This window comes from Amblyomma mixtum, chromosome 3 (genome assembly GCF_055824585.1).
Source record: "Amblyomma mixtum isolate Tamu chromosome 3, ASM5582458v1, whole genome shotgun sequence".
Classification (NCBI taxonomy): domain Eukaryota; kingdom Metazoa; phylum Arthropoda; class Arachnida; order Ixodida; family Ixodidae; genus Amblyomma; species Amblyomma mixtum.
Window position 1 is genome coordinate 409727522 of NC_143014.1, and position 8446 is coordinate 409735967.

General features: G+C 50.1%; 1 pseudogene; it reads right to left on the reverse strand.

Moving 5' to 3' along the window:
* On the reverse strand, positions 1-1797 carry LOC149357605 (uncharacterized; annotated as a pseudogene).
* Between the last annotated feature and the right edge of the window lie 6649 nt (positions 1798-8446).

An 8446-nucleotide genomic window follows, 5' to 3' on the forward strand; every position in this document is an offset into this window, starting at 1 on the left:
TCACTGGGGGTGTGGATGCTGCTGTACTTGCTGTCCCGTCCATGATTGCTGCAGTTTGGCGGTGATCTGTGCTTCCATACATTGTATTTGTGCCTGTATCTGCGTCTGCAGCTGTGCTTGCATTTGCGCCATCATGTTCTGGATCGTGCTCTGTATATTCGTTGTCATCTGCTGAACCGTTTGCGCGAGTGCAGTAAGTCGTTCGTTGGTTTCCTTGCTGGTCGCCTCCAGACGGTCGAGTCTGACGTCCTGTTTTTCGATTCTCTCCATTGTCTTTCGTTCCTTGGCGACCTCTATGGCTCTCCTCTTGGGAGCCGGTCCCGCCGTTTTCGTGGCTCTCGGGTCCACCTCGACCTCTAGTTCGTCCTCGGTTATCTCTTCTTGTTCCCTCTCTTGTGCGGGCTTCGGCAGCAGCTGCTGCTGTTGCTGCATCGCAATTAATGTCGTTAGCTTCGCGTTGATTTCCTTGATGGTTGCGTCCTGCTCGGCGATTCTCTGCTTTAGCTTCTCGTTCTCGTCTCTTAGGGCTTTTATTACCATTCCATTCTCTCGTTAGAACTTCTTCGTGGCGTTTTGCGCCGGTGGTTGTCTTTTCTCTGTCATGTTAGCCTTGACTGCTTCGGCCCAGGTGACTCTTTCCTCCGACTGCGACGGTCTGTGGCGGCTGGCGCTCCTGCCTCCCTTGCTGTTGTCCCTCTTGCGGCTGCTGTCGCGCTGCCTCGAATCCCCGCGGGGTCTCTCAGCAGACGGCGCTCGCAGCGGCGGAAAGCTTTTCGGATCCAGTTGTTGCTGCATGGCTTCCATCTTGCGTTCCCATTGCCGTTTTTTGACCACATACGGCATCTTGTACTTGTTTTTGCATTCCCTCTCGCCCGTTGGATGCTGTCCCCCGCAGAGCTTGCACTTGGGGTTGCATTCGCGTTTGTGATCCTCGCTGGGGTTCACGATTCCGCAGCCGAAGCATACTTTGGCATTGGGATTCGGGCATACGTCTCTTCTATGGCCGATCCTGCCGCATTGCCTGCACACGTCAAAGTGCTTGCGGTAAAGCCCGCACCTGACTAATATCGAGCCATACTTGACGTAGTTCGGTACTTTTTGTCCAGCGAAGAGTACTATCACTGTGGTTGTATTGCCGATTCTGCGCGCCTCCACCGCTAGGGGGTTGCATGGGTTCACGATGTTTTCGGTTGTCTCTTCCGGGGTGTCGTGTACGGCTATGCCTCGGATGACTCCCTTGACCGTGCCGTCCGGCGCCGTTCGGTAGGCGCTGACTTCGTATGCCTTGTCTCCTACGTTTAGGGTTTTGACCTTAGAGTACAGCGTGGCACGCCTCTCGTCGGGGGTGCTGACCACGATGATGTTTTGCTGCGCGTTCGTGCAGATGGTGTCTGCTTTGGCTTCTTCCTTCGTTATTCGAACCGCCGTCATGACGGCCGACATAATTATTGAAACCTCAGTTCTCGCTACGTTGAGACCTCCCCATGGTCTCATGACTATCTTGGTGTCTTCCTTCGGCATGTCTATCGGCATCATCGCCGCTTTCTATACCGAGGCTGCAACTCTCTTAGGAAAACTGGCCCTAGTCTTGGGTCTAGACTGGCGAGTAGTGGCGGCGGACTCACCGTTTTCCTTGCCGCCCATGATCTGCTTGATGCGCTTGCCGGAGGCCGACCAGCCTTCGGCTTCTTCCGGTGTAATGTCCTCTCCGGGAACTTCAATGGACGTACGCCCGCCGAGACTGCCGATGCTCGGCGCTGACGTTATGTTGTCTCCCATCGACGTGGCCACTTCCATTCTCGGACGCCAGCTTGGTCGTACTCGTCGTCGGGTTAGGCCTAGCGGCCGGGCCCGTCGCCACCGGTGGCCGTACTTGTGGTAGGCCGACGCTAGGCCTAGCACCGCACCAGAGAAAAGTCCTCGTAAATCGGGAGAATCACGTACCGCTTGGTCAAAACTGGTACCGGTCGATGCCCCGCACCTTCGCGCACACTTTGATACCAAATATATCGCTTTAACTGTAAATTAACACTGCGTTAATTGGCATAATAGCAGGGGCCGATGAGAAGCGCGTCCCCTCCCGTCGGCGACCGCAGCGCCCTCTCGGTGTGCTGCCGCTCATTTTTTCTGCGCCTCCGAGCGCGCGACGACGCTTTTCGGCTGCGAACAACTAGCACCGACTTTTGGAAAGCACGGCGGGCACCGCTCGCGAGCGCCATGCGGTTTTCCGCACTAGATCTCGCCCCCACAGCTCGCGGCGCAACATGGAGGAAGGAAAATGTCCTTTTTCCATGGTAACTCGGCGTTGAGCGAGTGCGCCGGCGGCCGCCGGGACAGGCGACTGGGAGAATGGAGTGAATAATTTCACTGCGACGAGTTTTCAGTGGGTGGTCGGCTCGACTAGATCGCCTTTATGGCTTTGGAAACAGCAGCACTGACGAAGGTCTACGAAGAGTCCTCCCCGTTAATCGGCGCGTCAGCGCGCGCTCATTTCTTTTTGCCTTCATATGCATTTTGTTTTCATATGTATTTTTTTGCAAAGGGCAAGCACTCTGCCGCTTCCCTCCAGCCCCGCGCGCTGCATAGCAGAAACTTTGGACAGTAAATAATTAGCACTGTTTGTGGACCTCGTAGGGCGCTGTTAGAGCAGCACCGTCGCGTGAAGTGTTTCGCCCGTGTCGCTTGCTTGGTCCTGCATACACAGAAAATTTTACGCGTCGCCCGGAAGTACACCCGCGACTGGCAAATCGGACTCCGCCGTGCACGCTTCTGGGGTTCTGATCTATGTGCTCCCCGCCCGCCTCTGTCTTGGCCTCAAAACGCGGACCGACTTGGCGAGAGAAAATATTCAATTTGCTGTGGCCGTAAGGCAGCGCAGCAAAATTAAAGAAAAATGAACACTCTGCTAGTTGGTAAAAGAGGGCTAACAACACTTGGAACGGGCTACGCGCAGAGCTAGCACTGACAAACTTTATTTAGTTCAGATAAGTGGCAGGAGGGCGGACTTGCCCCCCACCCTCCCCCCCGCGTCCTTGTCAACCGACCGAGATCCCTCGGGACCTGGCGGCTTCGAAGGCTAGTCTTACGACGGTCTTATGCTCTTCCAGGTCCTATATGCCTGCGTGGCGATACCACCCAGGACTCCTTACTGACAGCTGCAGCGGTGGATTGGGCGCATGCAAACGTCATATGGGCTGGGCAGCTCCTCTGCAGGGCGAAATGCCGCGTCGGACCGCGGGTACGGGCGCTCGATGCGAGGCGCCGCTGTAACATCGTTGATGGAGACGGCTCACTAAGATTTAGACTAGATGTTGCATAAATTATTGCTACCTCACAACAGAAAAAATAAAATAATACGTTTTACTCTAACGTGAAATATATCTGCGATAAGAAATGCATAGTTGCCATGATGAGCACAAACGTCTGGCCACAATGCATCAAAAATTTGAAAGCTCAACAACAATGTCTTTGTAGTAAGCTTGGAGCTCACACTGTTTTACTTGCTGCAGAAATGAGGTTCCTTTTGTCTCAGCAAATAATAAGTTCCCACTAAGCATTTTTAGTACAAGCGGGAAGTGATAGTTTTCGTTCAGAAATCTGGCCACCAAGGTTATTCACGTAAGTCTGGCAACAAAGTAAAAACTTTGAAACAAATGTTAAATATTGTTATAAAATACTTAGGCAGCTACAAATTTTGAATTTATAAAACACAGAACATATCCGCGAATAGAAATAGTTGCCATTATGAGCACAAACGTCTGGCCACACGGCATAAAAAATCTGAAAGCTCAACAGCAATGTCTTTGTTGTAAGATTGGAACTTACGCTGTTTTGATTGCTGCGGAAATGAGGCTGTTTTTGTGTCAGCAAATAATATGTTTCCACTAAGCATTTTTAGTACAAGCGGGAAGTGATTGTTTGGTTCAGAAATCTGGCCACCAAGGTTATTCACGTAAGTCTGGCAACAGTCTAAATTTTGAAACAAATGTTAAATTTTGTTATAAAATATTTATGCAGCTGCAAATTTGGAATTAATAAAATTTGTTTAGTTTCCATCGTTGCACATAATCGTTTGGTGTAATTTTTAGGCATTTGAAGCCCATAACTTCTACTACACTTGTGCACAACTCTGCAGGGTTGTCGCCAGTTGGTTCAGTGACTCTCGCTGTCAGGGGTTCGGTGATCGCGCGATCGATTGATTGATTACAAACATCTTCATTTCTTCAATGTTCTCAGAACATGTGGGTGGGCCGCCTAGTGCGGTAGTCCACTGGCTGCTGCTGCTGCGCTGGCCCTCCCCACATGACAGCAGACATGATATGATAAGTTATCACGTGGTTTGAGCGTTATCTTCTGCTCCACCAGCAAGAGAAAAATTTAAGCGGTCGTAATTGGCTATTGATCGTTGATTATCCCAAAACGTACCTATACACTATTAGAAATACATTCGGGAAGGACATAGTAGTTTAGGACGCTTATAATATTCAAAACACACACCGTGAAATACTCAAGCCTATTAGCTTTTCCCTTCTGCTGAAAGGCGACCAGTTCGGCTCTCAGTTCAACGTGTGAGATCCCTTCACTAGAAAAATGTCATCCTACTCCTTGCTGGGCCGCAAGCGGTAGGATGTTGACGTGCCACTGGTCGGTATCGGTCAGCTCTGTGGGTGGGCGTCCTGCCTTGGTACGGAACAAAGTGAGAAACGACTGGCCTACACCAATACTCCGGAAGAGCCCCGTCTTCGCAAACCAGACCTGCTGTAGGAGAACTTGGAGTTGCTCAGCGCCCAAGTTGCACGAAGGACTTCTTGGCGACATCCAGTCCGGGTGTGCTGCCGCTCTTTTTTTCTGCGCCTCCGCGTGCGCGACGACGCCTTTCGGCAGCGAGCAACTAGCACCGACTTTTGGAAAGCATTGCGGCCACAGCTCGCGAGCGCCATGCGGTTTTCCGCACTAGATCTCGCCCCCACAGCTCGCGGCGCATCATGGAGGAAGGAAAATGTCCTTTTTCCATGGTAACTCGGCGTTGAGCTAGTGCGCCGGCGGCCGCCGGGACAAGCGACTGGGAGAATGGAGTGAATAATTTCACTGCGACGAGTTTTCAGTGGGTGGTCGGCTCGACTAGATCGCCTTTATGGCTTTGGAAACAGTAGCACTGACGAAGGTCTACGCAGAGCCCTCCCCGTTAATCGGCGTGTCAGCGCGCGCTCATTTCTTTTTGCCTTCATATGCATTTTGTTTTCATATGTATTTTTTTGCAAAGGGCAAGCACTCCGCCGCTTCCCTCCAGCCCCGCGCGCTGCATAGCAGGAACTTTGGACAGTAAATAATTAGCACTGTTTGTGAACCTCGTAGGGCGCTGTTAAAGCAGCACCGTCGCGTGAAGTGTTTCGCCCGTGTCGCTTGCTTGGTCCTGCATACACAGAAAATTTTACGCGTCGCCCGGAAGTACACCCGCGACTGGCAAATCGGACTCCGCCGTGCACGCTTCTGGGGTTCTGATCTATGTGCTCCCCGCCCGCCTCTGTCTTGGCCTCAAAACGCGGACCGACTTGGCCAGAGAAAATATTCAATTTGCTGTGGCCGTAAGGCAGCGCAGCAAAATTAAAGAAAAATGAACACTCTGCTAGTTGGTAAAAGAGGGCTAACAACACTTGGAACGGGCTACGCGCAGAGCTAGCCCAGACAAACTTTATTTAGTTCAGATAAGTGGCAGGAGGGCGGACTTGCCCCCCACCCTCCCCCCCGCGTCCTTGTCAACCGGCCGAGATCCCTCGGGACCTGGCGGCTTCGAAGGCTAGTCTTACGACGGTCTTATGCTCTTCCAGGTCCTATGGCTGCGTGGCGATACCACCCAGGACTCCTTACTGACAGCTGCAGCGGTGGATTGGGCGCATGCAAACGTCATATGGGCTGGGCAGCTCCTCTGCAGGGCGAAATGCCGCGTCGGACCGCGGGTACGGGCGCTCGATGCGAGGCGCCGCTGTAACATCGTTGATGGAGACGACTCACTAAGATTTAGACTAGATGTTGCATAAATTATTGCTACCTCACAACAGAAAAAATAAAATAATACTTTTTACTCTAACGCGAAATATATCTGCGATAAGAAATGCATAGTTGCCATGATGAGCACAAACGTCTGGCCACAATGCATCAAAAATTTGAAAGCTCAACAACAATGTCTTTGTTGTAAGCTTGGAGCTCACACTGTTTTACTTGCTGCAGAAATGAGGTTCCTTTTGTCTCAGCAAATAATAAGTTCCCACTAAGCATTTTTAGTACAAGCGGGAAGTGATAGTTTTCGTTCAGAAATCTGGCCACCAAGGTTATTCACGTAAGTCTTGCAACAAAGTAAAAACTTTGAAACAAATGTTAAATTTTGTTATAAAATACTTAGGCAGCTACAAATTTTGAATTTATAAAACACAGAACATATCCGCGAATAGAAATAGTTGCCATTATGAGCACAAACGTCTGGCCACACGGCATAAAAAATCTGAAAGCTCAACAACACTGTCTTTGTTGTAAGATTGGAACTTACGCTGTTTTGATTGCTGCGGAAATGAGGCCGTTTTTGTGTCAGCAAATAATATGTTCCCACTAAGCATTTTTAGTACAAGCGGGAAGTGATAGTTTGGTTCAGAAATCTGGCCACCAAGGTTATTCACGTAAGTCTGGCAACAAAGTAAAAAATTTGAAACAAGTGTTAAATATTGTTATAAAACAATTATGCAGCTACAAATTTCGAATTTATAAAACAGAACATATCCGCGAATAGAAATAGTTGCCATTATGAGCACAAACGTCTGGCCACACTGCATAAAAAATCTGAAAGCTCAACAACAATGTCTTTGTTGTAAGATTGGAACTTACGCTGTTTTGATTGCTGCGGAAATGAGGCTGTTTTTGTGTTAGCAAATAATTGTTGCCACTGAGCATTTTTAGTAAAAGTGGGAAGTGATAGTTTTCGTTCAGAAATCTGGCCACCAAGGTTATTCACGTAAGTCTGGCAACAGTCTAAATTTTGAAACAAATGTTAAATTTTGTTATAAAATATTTATGCAGCTGCAAATTTGGAATTAATAAAATTTGTTTAGTTTCCATCGTTGCACATAATCGTTTGGTCCATGGTAGAGAGAGGGTGCGGTAGATGGTCCTTGGCGATCACAAAATGAACAAGGGAGGGGAAAACCTCAGGTTGCTAGAGCCAACGTTTCGACAAGGGGACTTGTCTTCGTCTGGGCAAAGCGTTCATCATCGGCAGGGATTAAATAGGGCCTTCGCTCCGAGGAGGAAGGCCCCGGGGGTGGGGCAGGAAAGTGATGTGGGAGTGGATGCGTGTCAGGAAGGGGAGGGAGGTGAATCATGATTCCTTAGGCTGCAATAGTGGAACTACTAATATCCGGGGGGTGTGTAATGATCAAAAGGCTTTGAAGGGGCTGCGACGGGGGAGGAGGCGCTGGGTGAACCTGCAAAACTCAGATAAAAGGATTAGTCAGCGTGGTACAGGGAAATGAGAACAAGGGGAAAAAAAAAGAAGCTGGCACTGGAAGGAGAAAGGAAGGGGGGCATTTCCAAGGAAGGACAAGGCAGAGGGAGGGGGGGAAATGGCTCGTGGTCAGAGAAAGCCAAAAAGTGGGGGCGGAGGGGGTAACAGGAGTGTCATGGTTTCCGAGAACTGGTAGCAGGGGATTAGGAGAAAAAAAAAAGTGAACAAAGGGAGAGGGTGACATGGCCGGAAATGTGGTGGAAGATATGACGTGGGAAGGGTGCAAGGAGCGACAATATAAGTAAATTTTCACAGGTTCATTATCTTCCTTATTGCACCAGCGGTGCCCCGCCAGAGACGGGTTGGTTTCAACTGGAAGACTGAAGCTTGGTCTCTGCACCAGCGGTGCCCCGTCAGAGACGGTCTCAAGATGTGTTGACACGCAGGGATAAAGAAAGGCAATAACTGAGGTTTATGTACAGATATTTACAGCGTACAGAAGTTTAGACACTCGAGACAAATTAACGGCACAAGGACAAACAAAAACAAAAAGGTGGATCTGGCTAATACTAGGGGAAGCCCCTACTCGGCGTTGTCGAAGATGCGTTGCATCTGACCTTAGCGCAGAACCTCTTTTTCTGGCGCCGGAGCCAGGTTTTAAAGACATCAAGGCCCAGCCCACATTTGCAGCTTCCAATCATGTTGTGCTCTTAACATGGTTGGTTCATCCAGGGCATGGCCAGCCCTCCAGCTTCCGTAAGGTAGAGCGCTCTCTCCACCACAAAATAAAACAAAAACACAAATATACATCCGTGCCAGCACGTGTGCGAATCAGTACCGCGGGTGGGGGAACACCCGTATACCTGCCGGCGCGTTCGCGAGCGGCCGCGTTCCAAGAAAGGAGACGCTTCGCTGTGAGCACACCGAGCCGCGTTCCGATGACCCCCGCGAACG